Source organism: Erigeron canadensis, chromosome 7 (genome assembly GCF_010389155.1).
Source record: "Erigeron canadensis isolate Cc75 chromosome 7, C_canadensis_v1, whole genome shotgun sequence".
In the NCBI taxonomy this organism is placed as follows: Eukaryota; Viridiplantae; Streptophyta; class Magnoliopsida; order Asterales; family Asteraceae; genus Erigeron; species Erigeron canadensis.
This window is the reverse complement of record NC_057767.1, coordinates 38,253,914-38,271,860: the sequence shown is the minus strand read 5'-3', so window position 1 is coordinate 38,271,860 and position 17,947 is coordinate 38,253,914. Positions and strand designations below refer to the sequence as shown.

At 32.4% G+C, this 17,947-nt stretch overlaps 2 pseudogenes; both read right to left on the bottom strand.

Annotated features, from left to right (window-relative positions):
- Positions 1–4,489: 4,489 nt before the first annotated feature.
- On the bottom strand, positions 4,490–6,916 carry LOC122606757 (annotated as a pseudogene).
- A 1,858-nt stretch (positions 6,917–8,774) lies between these two features.
- LOC122609495 lies at positions 8,775–11,640 on the bottom strand (annotated as a pseudogene).
- Positions 11,641–17,947: the final 6,307 nt, after the last annotated feature.

Sequence of the window (17,947 nt, the reverse complement as noted above, 5' to 3'; positions counted from 1 at the left end):
ATTAGAAAGTAAATTTGTATAGGAAAAAACCCAATAGTATTTTCAGCCCAACATGTTAAAACTTTGAGGAACTGGGATATTTGGGGGCCCTAGGTCATTGCCTAGTCCAACATAACTATTGGGCCGACCCTGAATGTTCAAATAGTGAACGAGATTTATATTTATCTACCAAAATATTTATAAATTTTGATATCTTCAAAATTGATTGTATAAGAAATGTATAGTTTTAACTCAAATTATATTAGACTTATTTTTATAAATTTTATGTTCAACTACTTCCTTATTTATTAAATTATTTTCTTCATTTAATGTCTTAATATTTCTCATTCTTAACCATTTTGACCCACTCATTAACCTTATTTCTATATCTATATTTCTTTATAAAACAAATTAATCCTTCTCTTTTTTCAACTTTTTATCTTTAAGTAAAATATCCTTAACTTTTAACGCATTCTCAACTCATACACTACATATATATCAAATGTATCCCTAATTTTTTTTCCAACCCAATCTATCAATACTATTTCTATCCTTTGAGTATTGATATGAATACCATCACTTTTGATAAATGTACCACACTGTATAAGTTTCACAGCTGAATGTACAAGTTAGTAATGCACGAGTATGATATCTTTATCTTTATATATACTAAAAGACAACAAACCTAATAGTTTATTGACCAATCAAAAGCCTTAATTTGATAATTTAACTTTTGATGATTTCATAAATATAAAATAAAAATAGTTATTAACCTATAAATAATATTATGACTTTCCTTATCCGTTATTTAAAGATGCTAAGCACATCCAAACTTTTATTTTAAAGGATTAATAGCTATAGTGGGGTTGGGTATTGTAAAACAAGTATTAAAGTAAAACAAATAAGACAAGATCTTGACCCTTAGATCATGATTAAATTGATGCACGAATATTCACGAAACAATTGATACACGATGATTTTCATGATGCACAGTGATCTTCAGTGAAGAGAAACTTATTGTTTTATTTGTTTTACTTCAATACTTATTTTATTTTACCTTAAACCTAGCTATAATAACTTTAACAAATATGCAAACTTCATGGGACTATTTTTACGCACGGATTGTTAATGTAATTACTTTTAAGCACAATGTAAATATTAACTTTTCTTTTTATTAAAATCAACAATATGTAATCAAAGAATTAACTATAGTAGCCGTATTTTTTCTCTAACAAAAAGTTATTATATATATATTACTAGGTATTTTACCCGCACGATGTGTGGCTAATTAAAATATCGTTAATGGAATATATATATATAAGAAAAATAATCTAGCTGTGGATATTGATAATCAGTGAAAGTGTTTTGTGTTAATTTATACAACCATATCATTCGTTGGCCCTTGTATTTTCATATCATAGTCACCAACAAAACCGGTTAACAAAAACATTAAACAACATGCATTGAATTTGGACTCAGCTACATAGATTATAAAGAACGATTACAACATATTTTTAGATAAAATATTTAGCAACCATGAGGCGATTATAACATACTTTTAAACAATATGTCTTATTGTATGTTTGTCAAAATGGTAAAATCACACATCGAGCTTAATAAATGATTATGAAGCACCAAAAAAAAACGTAACCAATTACATACACAATAAACTAAAAGCAAACCAATACTTATTCTAATAAAATTAAAAATTTGGTAAATAAAATATCTAACTCTAATGTAAAATATACATATGCAATCCAAAGTAGTTATCGGTAAAAATATACAGTTAATTACAGAATTTTCATTTTTGGTTAATAAAACAAATTTTTACCTAAAATAAATAATTTTAATATCTATCGCAAATCTCATGCCAAACCACAAATATATGTATTATATATATATATTGCCTTATTGGATTAGAGGATCTAAAATTTGTACAATATAATATAGATTAATTTTATTTTAGTTTTTTTTATTATATATATAATAAATAAATAAAATATTGTCAAAAATTTTATGAAAATGACATATAGGATAAATCCTATGTGGCATTGTTTAAGGAGAGTTTAAATTAAGATGGATGACTTAAGAATCTTAGGATAACTACTCTTTAATATTTATATATATATATATATATATATATATTATATATTATATTATATATATATATACTTAGAAAAACTCTAACTAATTTATATTTTTTTTTGTTTTACATCATTAATTTGCACTTTAAATATTATTCTTGCACTTTGTAGTCTTCAACTTAAAAGTTTATTTTTTTTAAAGCTCTTTTGGCTTTGTTTAACAAAACTCTAATTTAAAAATCTTAATAATCTTTATCCAGATATTTTAGTACTTATATCCGTATTATTTGTAGAAAAAGTCTTTTTTATCTTTTATTTATCTTTATATATACTAAATGACAATTGACTTAACCATTTTATTGACCAATCATTAATCTTCAATTCTCAAAATTTAACATTGATGATGTCATTATTAGCCTTATTATAATTTAAAAATACTAATAATCTTTATTCAAATAGTTAAGTATTTATAGAATAATCACAGCTTTCGATTCTCTCAAATCAGCTTTTGCTTTCAATTTTGTCTTTAATTTAATTTAATTTACTTTTTTTTTGTTTTTCATCACTTATTAAAGAATAATTTTGATATAATATAAAGAATAATTAGTAATACATATCTAATAGAATAATCTTTATCTTTTACTAAATACATTTGTAAATGGATCTTTAAAAACTAACTGAATATATGTTACTCCATATATTTTATTTCATGACTTTTGTTATAAACTTATTTAACTTTTGTTTAAATGTAGAAATTCTATATATACCCGTATATTATACGGGTCTAAAATCTAGTATTTATTACTAATGATGGTACAAATATCAACTCTCTTATATACTAATTTTAAATATAGTTAATTGCAAGATTGGTTCCTGTGGCTTGTACGTTTGAGCAAGGTGAGTCCCTATTCGAGAATCGTTGCAATGAGGGTCCATATTTTGAGAAATTTTCGCATATTTGGTCCAAATTTAACGGATCCGTTAAAAGTGTCCGGCAAGTGTGCACCTATGGGGCTTATTTATGTACTTTCCACCCCACAGAGACCCTCATTGCTAAAATGGAAAACCCACAGGGACCCATCTTGCAACTAACACCTTGATATTTTTTTTGATTTAATTTAAGAGATTGTAACATACAATTATCTACTCGTTAGGTCTGTAATAGTAAATTTATGTGCACTTTAAAATTTTAATAATAGAAATATACCTTATATAAATACTTTTGTTTTAGAAAACTGATTTATATATAAAATTTTGTTATTATATAAGCTTAAATAAATAAAAGATTTTATGTTAAGAATTTAATATTTATTAAAAAGAAAAAAGCAATTCTATTCGAATAATATAAATGTCATATATGGTATTTTAGTTATCTATTCTCGGGTCAAATATAATATATATATATATATATATAAGGTATATTTCTATTACTAAAATTTTAAAGTGCACATAAATTTAATATTAGAGACTTAACGAGCAGATAATTATATATTACAATCTCTTAAATGAAAAAAATAATATATCAAGATATTAGTTGCAAGATTAGTCTCTGTGGTTTTTTCATTTTAGCAATGGGGGTCCCTGTGGGGTGGAAAGTACATAAATACCCCTACAGGTGCACACTTGACGACCACCTTTAACGGATTCGTCAAATTTGGAACAATTTTGCAAAAAATTCTCAAAATAGGGACCCCCATTGCAACGATTCTCGAATAGGGACCCCTTGCTAAAACATACAAACCACAGGGACCAATCTTGCAATTAACTCTTATAAATATTTTCACATAATATTACCTATAATACTCTTAATGGACCTATTTAAACATATATCCTTTAGCCTTTAAAATAACAACACTACCTACTTTTTTTTTTTTTTTAAAAGTACACTACCTACTTTTATATCAATTACTTTTACATTATTAACCACATCGTTATTTTTGCCACCACCACCATCCGTCATTGCATTAATTGTCGTCGCATTGCATTGTTATTCATACTGTTTCTCTCCATTGAATTTTATACCCAACCAAAATATTTCTTTCGGCTTGTGAATGAAATGGAGAAAAAAACCAAGGTTGGCTAAAGAATGAAAAACGCTACAACTCAAGGAATGTGATTCATTTAGGATTTAAACATTCCATTCCAAAAGACAATTTCAAAATCATTCCATCGGAATAAACTTATTCCCTTCCTCTTTTGCTTCCGTCATACCAGTAATTAAATTGACTAAAATCCTCAAATACGAATACGAGGTAACAAGATAGTATATGCACCAGAAGAGCAACTTTAAATAATCATGAATGTCACGTTTTTATGCATGAACTCCAACTAAAGTATATATGCAATGTAACACATTAATATGTTGAAATATTTAATAACCATACAATTGAATTTTAACACACGTAAGTATAAGTGGAATCTGAGACCTAAAGCAGGGGATTGCAGACAAATTCTAAGTGTGTCTTTTTGAGCTGAAGCTCAGAAACTAGTGCAACTTGGTTGTCTTCGAGCCACTTGGTTGTTTTAGCAATGGTATTCTCGATTAGCTTCAGGGCATCAGTGTTCACCTTCTTCTTGAACTTATCATCTTTGATCCTCTTCTTCATAACGTACAGGCAGTCTTCTAAAGCATTATACGCATCCGCTTTCTTCTTGAATTCTTGGTCCTCAAACTTGTACCTCTGAGCATCACTTACCATCTTCTCAATCTGCTCCTTGGAGAGACGTCCATTGTGGTTGGTAATGGTGAGTTTCTCTGTCTTACCAGTAGCTATTACCCCGGCAGTAACTGTAAGTATACCATTCACATCTATTTCAAAGCATACCAAAACTGATTGGACTCCTTTGGGGGCAGGTGGTATTCCAGATATTTTGAAACCTCCCAAGGAATAATTATCACTAGATCTGGCTCTTTCACCTTGATATACCATGAAATCTATGGCAGTTTGGTTATCAACAGATGTATAGTAATTTTTGGACTTACTTGTGGGTATTGGAGTGTTATGTGGTATCACAACACTCATTACGCCCCCAATTATTTCTATACCCAGTGACAAAGGAGTTACGTCCAAAAGCACCAAGTTTTGAACAGTCTTATCACTGCTACCACTTAAGTTTGCAGCCATAACGGCTGCGCCATATGCCACAGCTTCATCAGGGTTCACACTCTTGCATAGCTCCTTCCCATCAAAATACTCCTGTAGCATATGTTGGACCTTCGGTATCCTTGTTGAGCCACCGACAAGAATCACCTTTTTTACATGTGATTTCTCCATCTTAGCGTCACTTAAACATGTCTCCACAGTCTTAATGCATTTAGTGAAAAATTCAATGTTGAGCTCTTCAAATTTAGCCCGACTGAATTTCATACAAAAATCAATCCCATCGTGCAAGCAATCTAATTCGATTGAAGTCTGACTAGTGGATGAAAGAATCCGTTTTGCTTTCTCACAAGCACGTCTCAACCTCCCCAATGCTCTTTGATTCCCTGACAAATCCCTATTCCACTTCCTCTTAAACTCCCTAACACAATGATCCACCATGCAGTTATCAAAATCCTCACCTCCCAAATGAGTGTCACCGGCGACAGCTTTCACCTCAAAGGAGCCCTTTTCAGCAATGGTCATTATAGAGACATCAAAGGTTCCACCACCCAAATCAAAAACAAGCACATTCATCTTGCCGATTATATCAGACTTATTGTCTACACCATACGCCATTGCAGCTGCTGTAGGCTCACTTATTATGCGAATAACATTTAACCCAGCAATGACACCAGCATCCTTTGTGGCTTGACGTTGTGAGTCGTTAAAGTAAGCCGGGACAGTTACCACTACATTTTTCACGGCTTTCCCAAGGTATGCCTCTGCAGTTTCTTTCATCTTGCCAAGGACCATAGATGAAATTTCTTCTGCCAAAAACTTCTTCTTGTGACCTCTGTAGGTGACAACAATCTTTGGTTCGTCTGCAGATCCTTTTATGACCCTAAAAGGCCAAAGCTTCATGTCTTCTTGGACTTGAGAATCATTGAATTTTCTTCCAATTAGCCTCTTAGCATCTGTAAATCCAAATTTAGTTAAAACAATATCCACAATAATAAACAATCCATTTGTAAACAGAATTTTGAAACATCTTAAAGAAATTGTTAGCCACCAAAGGGGTACTAATTGACTACTCTAATAAATGAGTTTTATTACATATTTTTGAAGGAATCCTAATGAAAATTACTTTGGTGTGAAGAAGGTAAGTCCCCTCCCACATAACTGCACTTATAGAGACATCAACAATAGAATACTTGAAACAATTACGACATGTCAACTTCGATTGTGAGATTCTTTTGTTGTTGCTTTATTTACAATCGGGTTGGAAAACTAAGCATTTAACCATCAACTGGTTTGTTGGGGTGATAAGTTGGATTGGGGATAAACAGCTTAAAAATGGGTTGGCAACTTGGAGAATTGTCGGGTTTTTGGGTTGTTTCGGGTCAGCACTAAGTACTAACCCGATTTTTCAGGTTGGATTTCGGGTTGAGTAGACGGATCATAATAAAAGAAACATTCAATATAAAGGATCCAACTTTTACTAACTACCATATATAAAATAATCAACATCCAATATAAATTAACTATACAAGAAATATATATATATATATATATATATAATACGAGTAAAGTAAAATTATATATATACAAAAATACTGACCAAATATAGTGTTAGCAGGGTTCATAGCTAGATGGTTCTTGGCACCATCACCAATAAGACGTTCCGAGTCATCAAGGAAAGCAACACAAGATGGCGTGGTTCGGTTGCCTTGATCGTTGGCTATGATTTCAACGCGACCATCCTTCCATACACCAACACACGAATACGTTGTTCCTAGATCAATGCCGATTGCTACCTCCCCCTCCTTTTGTTTTCCGTTGCCCATTATTACGAGTATTATAATATTACTTTTGGGGTTTGTGTTTCAATTCGTACTTTCGAATTTACTTTCCCGACTGTACGTACTATTTGACTATATATATATAAATCTTTGATAAACCTTGTTATAAAAGGAAACTGATAAGAAAAATGGTAGTAGTATTAGATTATGATTCAATTTCGTTATTTACTTTCCAGACTTTTCAATTCTTTGACTATATATAATACTTTGACTTTCATTAACCTTGTTATATAAGGATACTGATAACAAAAAATAAAAATAAAAATGGTAGTAGTACTAGATTATGATTCAAATTTTGCTTATTATTTGGATACATATTATTATTACTATTATTGTTGTTGTGGTAAGTACGATTGGGGGAAATTATTAATCTTATTATTGTTGTATTGTGGTTTTATTATCTGGAGTGATGGCGGTGGCGTTCAAAAATAATTCTAAATAAAAAAGAAGTGACCATAAGGATTAAATCTTAATTTCACAAAATATTGTTGCTCCTTCACTCACTTCCTCCAAAACTTGTAGGAATAAACAATAGTTAATGGGTCTTACTCAAGCTCTTCTAAAGTTGTCTAAAAAGAAAGCAGGGCCATCAAAATTTCAGGTATTCTATTGTTCTTTTTTATACCCTTTTTGTAAATTAAGTTTGAATTTTTAAGGTTTGTGGTATCATAATGTGGCCGGTATTTGAAGTTATGAGAAGTGAGATTTTGCTTCAACGGTTGATGTTTTCAAATAGATGTATGTTATATTTGATGATTTTGGTGAATTAATTTAGAGTACAAAGTACATATTTGGTTTTAAAATGATGTTTTGGGTGTTTGAAAACGAACTGGCCGGTATCTGCAAGATTTGGTCTTCCAAAGCAGAAGAATTGATGGGTAACTAGAGAAGCGTGTGGCCATGGAAAGAAAATGAGGGAAGTAGTGTCTCTTGATGATGTTAAACTTGGTTATTTTAGTTGGCAACTTTTGAGTGTCAATTATGGACTCGAAGCTATGCTACAAATTGGTTCTACAAAACTAGCCCGTGCCTGTCAGATTTGCGCAGAAAGCCAGAAACCACTATATAGAGGCTTCAGGTTATGGCGCGCTTTCAACGGTAGGTGACGGTGTTTGTAGCACAAATCAAATAGGACAGAAAGTCCTCCAACTGTTAATGTTGAAAAGGAGATAGACGACATGTACTATGAAATATACCCGGAAGACTTGATAACCAATGGACAGATTAGGAAAGGTATCAAAAGGTTATATTGCATCAGATCAGATGTATGTTGCTAATTGTGGCAATCTTAAAGTACCCTTCTTGTGCACTTGCATGTTGCTTCCCAGTTTGGAGTTTCTCTTATATGTACTATTTGATTTAAAGAATGAGTTTTCTATGTCTCTCTGATAGTAATTAATTTCATTAACAATTTATTATATTAAATTATTATGAATATTTAATAAAACTTGTTTTATAAAATGTCTATTGAGAGTCTACAACTAGTATATTAAAATTTCAAACAATATTAATAATTTGTATTACACTTTCGTATGTAACTAAACCAATTTAAAGATCAACTTTAAATAATCATGAAGTGAAATAGGAATTATTAACTCCAACTAATGTATGCGAGGTAACCTAACACATTAACATTCTTAACCTTTAAAGTCACATACACAGAAAAGAAGATAAAAAAAGGACAAAAAATCCATTGAGCAAAAAGTACAAGTGTACAATCAAACGATAAACAGAATCTTAAAAATCCTTGACAATGAATCATCTGAGATCTAACGTAGGGGCTTGCAAACAAACTCTAGGTGTCCCTTCTTGACCTGAAGATCAGAAAACGATGCAGCTTGGTTGTCTTCAAGCCACTTGGTTGTGTTAGCAACGGTACTCTCGATTAACTTCAGGGTATCGGTGTTAACCTTCTTCTTCAAATTATCATCTTTGGTCTTCTTCTTCATATTGTACAAGCAGTCTTCTAGAGCATTATATGCATCCGCTTTCTTCTTGAATTCTTGGTCCTCAAACTTGTACCTCTGAGCATCACTTACCGTCTTCTCAATCTGCTCCTTGGAGAGACGTCCATTTGGGTTGGTGATGCTGAGTTTCTCTGTCTTACCAGTAGCTATTACCCCGGCAGTAACTGTAAGTATACCATTCACATCTATTTCAAAGCATACCAAAACTGATTGGACTCCTTTGGGGGCAGGTGGTATTCCAGATATTTTGAAACCTCCCAAGGAATAATTATCACTAGATCTGGCTCTTTCACCTTGATATACCATGAAATCTATGGCAGTTTGGTTATCAACAGATGTATAGTAATTTTTGGACTGACTTGTGGGTATTGGAGTGTTACGTGGTATCACAACACTCATTACGCCCCCAATTATTTCTATACCCAGTGACAAAGGAGTTACGTCCAAAAGCACCAAGTTTTGAACAGTCTTATCACTGCTACCACTTAAGTTTGCAGCCATAACGGCTGCACCATATGCAACAGCTTCATCAGGGTTCACAATCTTGCATAACTCTTTGCCATCAAAAGATTCCCGCAACATATGCTGGATCTTTGGTATCCTTGTTGAGCCACCAACAAGAATAACCTGGTTTATACATGATTTCTCAATCTTGGCATCACTTAAACATGTCTCCACAGTCTCAATGCACTTGGTGAAAAAATCAATGTTCAGCTCTTCAAATTTAGCCCGACTGAATTTCATACAAAAATCAATCCCATCGTGCAAGCAATCTAATTCAATTGAAGTCTGAGTAGTGGATGAAAGGATCCGTTTTGCTTTCTCACAAGCACGTCTCAACCTCCCCAATGCTCTTTGGTTCCCTGACAAGTCCTTACTCCATTTTCTCTTGAATTCTCAAACACAATGATCCACCATTCGGTTATCAAAATCCTCACCTCCCAAATGAGTGTCACCGGCTACAGCTTTCACCTCAAAGGTGCCATTTTCAGCAATGGTCAATATAGAGACGTCAAAGGTTCCGCCGCCCAAATCAAAGACGAGCACATTCATCTTGCCGATTATATCAGACTTATTGTCTAGACCATATGCCATTGCAGCTGCAGTAGGCTCGCTTATTATGCGAATTACATTTAATCCAGCAATGATACCAGCATCCTTTGTTGCTTGACGTTGCGAGTCGTTAAAGTAAGCCGGCACTGTTACCACAGCATTTTTCACGGCATTCCCAAGGTATGCCTCTGCAGTTTCTTTCATCTTGCCAAGAACCATAGATGAAATTTCTTTGGCCAAAAACTTCTTCTTTTGACCTCTGTTGGTGACAACAATCTTTGGTTTGTCTGCAGATCCTTTTATGACTCTAAAAGGCCAAAGCTTCATGTCTTCTTGGACTTGTGAATCACTAAATTTTCTTCCAATTAGCCTCTTAGCATCTGTAAATACAACTTTGATTAAAACAATATCCACGATAATAAACAGTCCATTTGAAAACAAAATTATTTAACTCCTTACAGAAATTGTTAGGCACCCAACTGAGACTAGTCATGTCCTATAAATGTGTGCTACACTTTTGATACGGACTACTTGAAACAACTAGATATAAGTTGACTTGAAATCTAAGACATATGAACAGGGCCATGAGATCTTTGAACGCAGGATCATTGATTAAGGTGTTTGTTGTTGCTTTTGTCATGTCAATTCTTTGTGCCTTTGTCAAATAAAAAATACACCAAAATCCCTCTAACACCCAAAGTTTGAGACCCTTACACGAATTATCTTCAAAAACTTCATGTTAAACTAAGGCTGGCAATATGTCGGGTTCCAGTTGTTAATACCCAGCCCAAACCCAACATGAATAATAATATTAAAATCAGGTTGGAAAACTAGCCTTAACCTGCAACCTGAACCTATCAACATGGATTAAAACTAGTTATTGGGTTGGTTTCTGGTCAAACGGGTTGAAAGGTTGATTTTGTAGTTTTCTGGTCAAACTGTTGGGTAATGTTGCAGACAAAGTATGTTATGAAGTACTCGTGTATATATATACTATTTAGATGGGTCGGAAAGGCATAACAAAAATTGGAGTTTTGTGTTACTTTCTTCGATAAATAATTGCATGTGTTTTTCAATCTTTAGTCTTATTTTCTGATCTGTTAAACATGTCAAGTGGGTTGGGTTGTGGACATATGCTTTAGCAGGTTGCGGGTCAGGTAAAATTTTCGGTTTGGAGGGCCTACTCGTTAACCCAGATTGCAAACCCAAAACCAGCATGAAAAAATCAGATGATACATTCACAACCCGATTTTTCAAGTAGGGTTTCTGACTTTTGGGTTGAGTCAACCAAAGATAAAATAGCCAGATGATGCATTAATAAACAACATTCAATATAAACTATAAACTACAAAAATAAAATTATATAACATATAGTATATATATAATGCTGACCAAAAATAGTGTTACAAGGGTCGGTTGCTAGTTTATTCTTGGCGCCATCGCCAATGAGACGTTCTGAGTCATCAAGGAAAGCAACACAAGAAGGTGTGGTACGGTTTCCTTGTTCGTTCGGTATGATTTCAACGCGACCATTCTTCCAAACAGCAACACATGAATATGTTGTTCCCAAGTCAATGCCGATTGCTGCCGCCTCCTTTTGTTTTCCGTCCGCCATTAGTATTACTTTCAAAGTGAAGTAATTAGTTGGGTTTTGTGTTTTGTTATTTACGTAACCTGGTGTTTATGTTTTATTATACCTACAGGGCAACCCTTTCCTTCTCATAAAAGTCTAGGTTTTTCTGTTTTTTAATTTTTGCCCCTCAACTTCGTTCGGTCCATTAAACGACTCTATAATATATTTGTAACGAAATAATTTATAATCTCTCAACCTATGTAGCACCAAAACGGGTACGGCAAAAAGGTACAAGAACGATACGGGAACGGGAAATGGAAAAACTAAAAAATGCAAGATACGGGTACGACAATAAAAAACATACAAATTTAAAATATATCAATTTTTTATAGACAGACTTGAGACTTTAGATATTATGTATAACTGTATTTAAAATATATCAATTATGCTTGATCAGTTATCACTCATCGAATTTTTAGTGTTTAATAATTGGTTTTGAAATTAAAAAAAAATCGAATGTTGATCAAATTGTATATAATATAGTCTGTTTGGAATACAAAAAGTCCATTAAACTCTAATATTAACTAAACTCAGTATGGAAACTTCAAAAAAACGTTTCGGTATCTATGGAAAGTTCAAGGAAAAGTTTTACTCGTGTTTCGTACACAGAAACGTTTCCATGGAGTTTATGAAACGGGTACGACTACTTGTTTGAAGGTTCGGTGCATCATAGCTCTCAACTCCCCTTTCTTACATCACCACCGACCTAGGGGGTACTAGATAGTTTTTAATAATAAATATAGATCTACATTAAAACCATATTTGTCAAAGTTTATCTAAAATAAATTTGTATTGTACGATATTTAGTTTTTCTAATAATATATTTAGTTTTTACAGAATGAAAACTTCCTTCTCGATTCTACGAGAATTTTTATGAAAGCCTTTCATTTGCTTCTCTTCGATGGAAGTTTGATTTTCCCAGAATGTATCTTAATTTTTGGCCTAATTCTTCTAAACAAACTAATTAAAGTGAAATGGACAATACTAAACTAAATACTAAGAATAAGGGGAAATGTATTCACCCTACCTCTAACAAGTAGCAAATAATGACCGGAGTTCGACAAAAAAGATGATTAACTAAAAACCTTAAAAATTATCAAAATATGTATTTTGTTAATGAAAATAAGAAAAAGATTATAAAGATTAATTTTTAATTAATATAACTCAATATGAAAGTGACAAGTAAATAGAGAAGCATATATAACAAATGCGTAAAATAAATGAAATAATCAAATATCAATAAATATGTTCACGTGGACATGTTTTTTCTTTACATGAAATGGTCATAATTGATTCAAACAGAATTAGGTTGACAAATGAAAATAACTAAATAAGTGGAATTTGAATTCTAATGGGAGCATGACATAAGCCACAATATTCATTTCTTCATTAAAAGTTACACACCCTTTTAATAAAGAGTTAACGACTTAAATCGTCCTTGTGGTTTACCTAAATTGTCTAAGATCGTTCTTTATTTTTAAAACTGTCTACTATCATCCTTATTAGATGAAAAACTATCACGTATCATCCTTCTTTGAAACGGACGTTTACTCCATGCCGTTAACCCCATCACGTGCTGCCCACGTGAGGGCATTTTAGTCCTTTTTCATCGCTAAAGGACTAAATTTGATAATTTTATCTTGTTTTCTTATTCTTTTCATTTCCTGTTTTGCATCTTCTCCATCCAATTAATCTATATTATAATAGATAGAATTAAGTAAAATTTTTTTTTATCTATTATCTAACATAAAAAAAAAAAATACCCCAACTAAAAGATCATTTTCCATATCTTCAATAGCATAACAACCATCCATCATCTTCTTCCACATAATACCTTCCATTTTAATTTCAACATATGCTAAATCTTACAAAAAATATTTATACTAAAAGATCACAAAAACTTTATGTCTCTTGCAAATATGTACAGAAGAAATATATAACTTACACTGTTAGTTGTTGTCTTTATTTCATATGAGTATTTGCTTAAAACTCATATGTTCCATATATATATATAAATATATACGATGATATATATATATATATATATATATATATATAAAGAAGAGAGGGGTGTGGTGGTAGCTAATCTATAAATAATTTGTATTCTTTTAGTAAAAGGTGCGGTGGTGGTGATCGGTACGGCGGTAGTGATGGTGGGTACGACGGCGGCGGCGGTGGTAGCAGATATATATATATATATATATATATATATATATATATATATATATATATTTGTAATCCGGCCTACCCATCTCCGACGACAATTTCTTGTAACAATGAGATCTAGGTGATGGTCTTTCTTTTCCCGTGGTTGAAAAAGATAAAATCAAAAGCCGATGATGATAAGGGTAAACGGACGATGGTCGTGATGGAAAGTGGTGGTGGATAGTGGTCGTCGAGTTGTTTAAAAAAGGGAAGAGAGATGTTTGGTGATGGTAGAACGGCGGTGGCGGCCTGATGGTGGTCTGGTGGACATGATGGTGATGGCTGGTTGTCACGACGATGGTAGTAGATCTACCTTCAGTTCATTATGACTCTTTTATATGTGTGTTCCTATATGTTTGATGGTAGCTGCTATATGTTTGATTAAGGTTCATCTCACTTTTTTACATATATATTTGACGGCAGCCATCATTTTTTTTATTAGACTCATGGGATGGCCATGGATGGGTACAGAAGCATTTGCTACTTTTTGTGTGGGAAATGACTAAACTGCCCTCACGTGGGCAACACGTGGTGAGGTTAACGGCTTGGAGTAAACGTCCGTTTACAGAAAGGATGAAACGTGATCATTTACAATCTATAAAGGATGATATTAGATAGTTTTAAACTTAAAGGACAGAATTAGACTTTTTTAATAAACCACAAGGACGATTTATGTCGATCACTCTTTAATAAAATACATCAATGTTAGACTCATTGGTATTCACAACTTTGATAATTAATTATAATGAACGACTCATGTTGGTTTATTCAATCACTAAGTGGGTGTCTCCTTTTCGTGATCAAGGAAACCCCGACAAAAAAAAAGAAAAAAAAAAAAAAACTACTCATTTAATAGTTGTATTTCTAATAATACCATATTTTTGGGTAAAGGTCTCACCCTAATTAACTTGATTTTTATTATTCATAATACCCCAATAATCTATCATACAAATGTAAAAAATAAGATTCAAATTCTCATGGAATACCCGAAGGTCTAAAAAGTGACCAATGGGTTACCGACCTCATTGGCAATAGTATCATATTTTTTTTAGAACAACGAAGGGCCAGACCACAGGTATCCGGACTGGATACCGAGGGCCTACCCGATCCCCTCCCTCCGCCCGTCCCACCCGATAAATTGAACTCTCACGCCGATAATATTGACTAGTAACAATGTTCAAGATGAGATTCAAACATGTGACATTTGTTACAACATCCATGGGGTACAACCACTACTTTTATTAGTTATAATAAACAAGCTTGAAAAATCATAGTTAAAGTTATGATTCAATTTCGCTTTCACTTATCAATCGATCAAGAAAAAGGAACCTCATTCACAATGCCAATCCTGCCATTTACTAGCTAAACTTTGACTTTAGAAATCAAAATTCACAAGTTATTGTTTATCAACCACAATCAATCAAAGTAAAAACATTAAATTTTTGAATCACTATTTTATATCATTAATATAAACAATTAAATACGAGTAAATAAGTAGATCATAAATGTATAAATGTATGCAAATCATGCTTATAGTTAATAATATATATGTAGAGATCACAATCCACATACAGAAAATAATAGATGGATTTTCAACTTTAACTAAAAAAACTATGAGTCTTCAAATCAAGAGTCACTCTTAAGATAAGGTTAAAGGTGGATTTTAGATTTAGAATAATGATAACGGTGGAAATGAATAATGATGGTTGTTAACTTGGCAGCTTGATACTTGGTATTATTGCTTATTTATGTATTTTTGTGTTTTAGAAAAATAAAGGAAGGGACTTATTCCGCACTTTATTAAAAGATGAAAGCTGAAGGACTAAAGCTAGCAAGAAGAAAAAAAGAGGGAGCAGACTTGAAGATATGAAGGCTTTATACACAAGACACTGTTCCTTTTAGGGTTCTTGCAACACAATCTCTATTTCTTGCCGTTGTAGCCGTTGTACCCTTCTCTCACAAAAATTACCATGTTTGTTTTGATCATTATTCTGGTTATGTAATTGATTTGTGTTTGTCCCTTAATCCATCATCTAGTTGATAGGTTATTGTATTCGTCCTTTTTATTCTTGTTAAGATTCTTTTCTCAAGATAATCTAGATGAGTAGTTCTCTCAAATCATTGTTTTAGATTCAATATTTCTTCAATGGTTTATTGTAGATGAAAAAAGTTTTCTAAAAGTAGTTATTTTGATACATGCTTATAATGTGTGGAAAAAATCATAAAAGGTGTGTTTTTTTCTTTATACTATGCGGTTGCGGCTCTTTCTATTTTTGTTGCTGCCCTAGAAGGCTAAAACATGAATATAAAGATGAGGGTGGGCTGGTGATTCACGGCCCAAGCAGAAAATAAATATGAGGGTGTTGGGCTTTTGTTAATCCAGATAAATAAATGATTGATTGTTGATAAATAAAAGGGTTAAATGTAAATTTCATCCTCATCGTTTAGTCCCCACGTAAAAATCACGTGAGGGCATTTTTGTCATTATATCTCACAATTCATATATGTTCTTTGGAGAATGCTCTTTGACTCCTTTTAATTAGGAAACTAATACCAATGCATACAACATATTTGTATCTATATCTATACGAATAATGATAATCATTATCTTCATTCCGGATTCGCTCCGCCTTACAACCTTGCTTCCTATTGTAATTGCCATTGTAGCACGTGTGTGGCCCAACCCATAAAGGCTCAGTCCGGCTCTATATGAACAAGGTAGGCTGGTAGGTGGGTAGGCTTCTATCCGACTAGTAGGACATGCAGTTCTCCCAAACAATTCAACCATGAATATAAAAACTCATCATCACCATCATATTTCCAATTCCAAATTGCAATCCAATAATAATAATCCAAAAACAGAAAATAAAAATGTCAGGACAACCTCACACCAATAACAACATTAGGGCTTTATTGTTTGATTCTTGAATCAAAATGTAATGTATGATACTCACAAGCATAAAAGAAAGAGGGGGGGGGGGGGGGGACTAAAGATAAAGGTGGAGGCGGTGGTAGTTTCACGGCGGCCGAAGGTGTTTAATTAGGTTTTTTTTTTGGAGTGTGTGTGTGTGAATATGGGTTTTGAAGAACGGAGAATAACAAGAAAAGAAAGTGAGTAAAAAGACATATATACCCTCACATGATTTGCACGTGGGAGGAGTTAACGACATGGATAAATGGTTTTTAACGGAAGTCGGGCCATGGGGATGAAAAAAACTCAAAAAGTAACAGAGAGATAGAAAGCGTTTTTCGAAAAACCACATGGACAAAATTTGAATTTAACCCTAAATAAAAAGACTCAAATGGGCTAAACGCCTAAATGGTGTTATCACAATAACTAAAACGTATGGATAATCAACATTTCACCAATTGAACTATGATACTATAAATAGTGTGGTTTCCAGGAGAACAAAAATAGAAGGCTTGTGCTTGCAGACTTCGGCCCACAAAAAAAATTCATTACCCACTAATATTTTAAACATAAAAAATATTTAGGTAACTTAATCCCAACTGGCCAACTCCTAAGACCATTTCGAGTGACCTTTTACCCATTTTAGAGTTAATTTAGCTTCATAAACATCAAATTATACAATCAGCCTACAAAATGTTTATGCAACTATTAAGAAACCAAATTACACATATTAAACATAAAAAAAAATGAAAATACTCCGTAAATGATATTAGCTAACAAATAATCAAACACAAAAATGTACAAGTGGATAATTTCTTATAACTCTTTTTAGAGCGTTCATAAAAGGTAATTATGTAATTTCCAAACTAACTTTCTATAAGAGTGGATAATGTTTATAAAAATACTAGTAAAGATAAAGATTAATATATAGAAATTTTGGATCAATCTGACGAAAGTTTCAACATGGTATAAAAGTTACATGTTACTTTCGTAAAAGTCTTCGGCTCTTTAATTAATCATATAAAACAAAACATCATTGGTTTAATTAATTATCTCAAGAGACGACTTTTTTGTTATTCACTAATTAGCTGTTCTGACTTTGGCTTTGAAAGTTTTTTTTAAAATTATTATAAGGAACAAAAAAATTAAGAATATTGGTTAATTATCAAATGA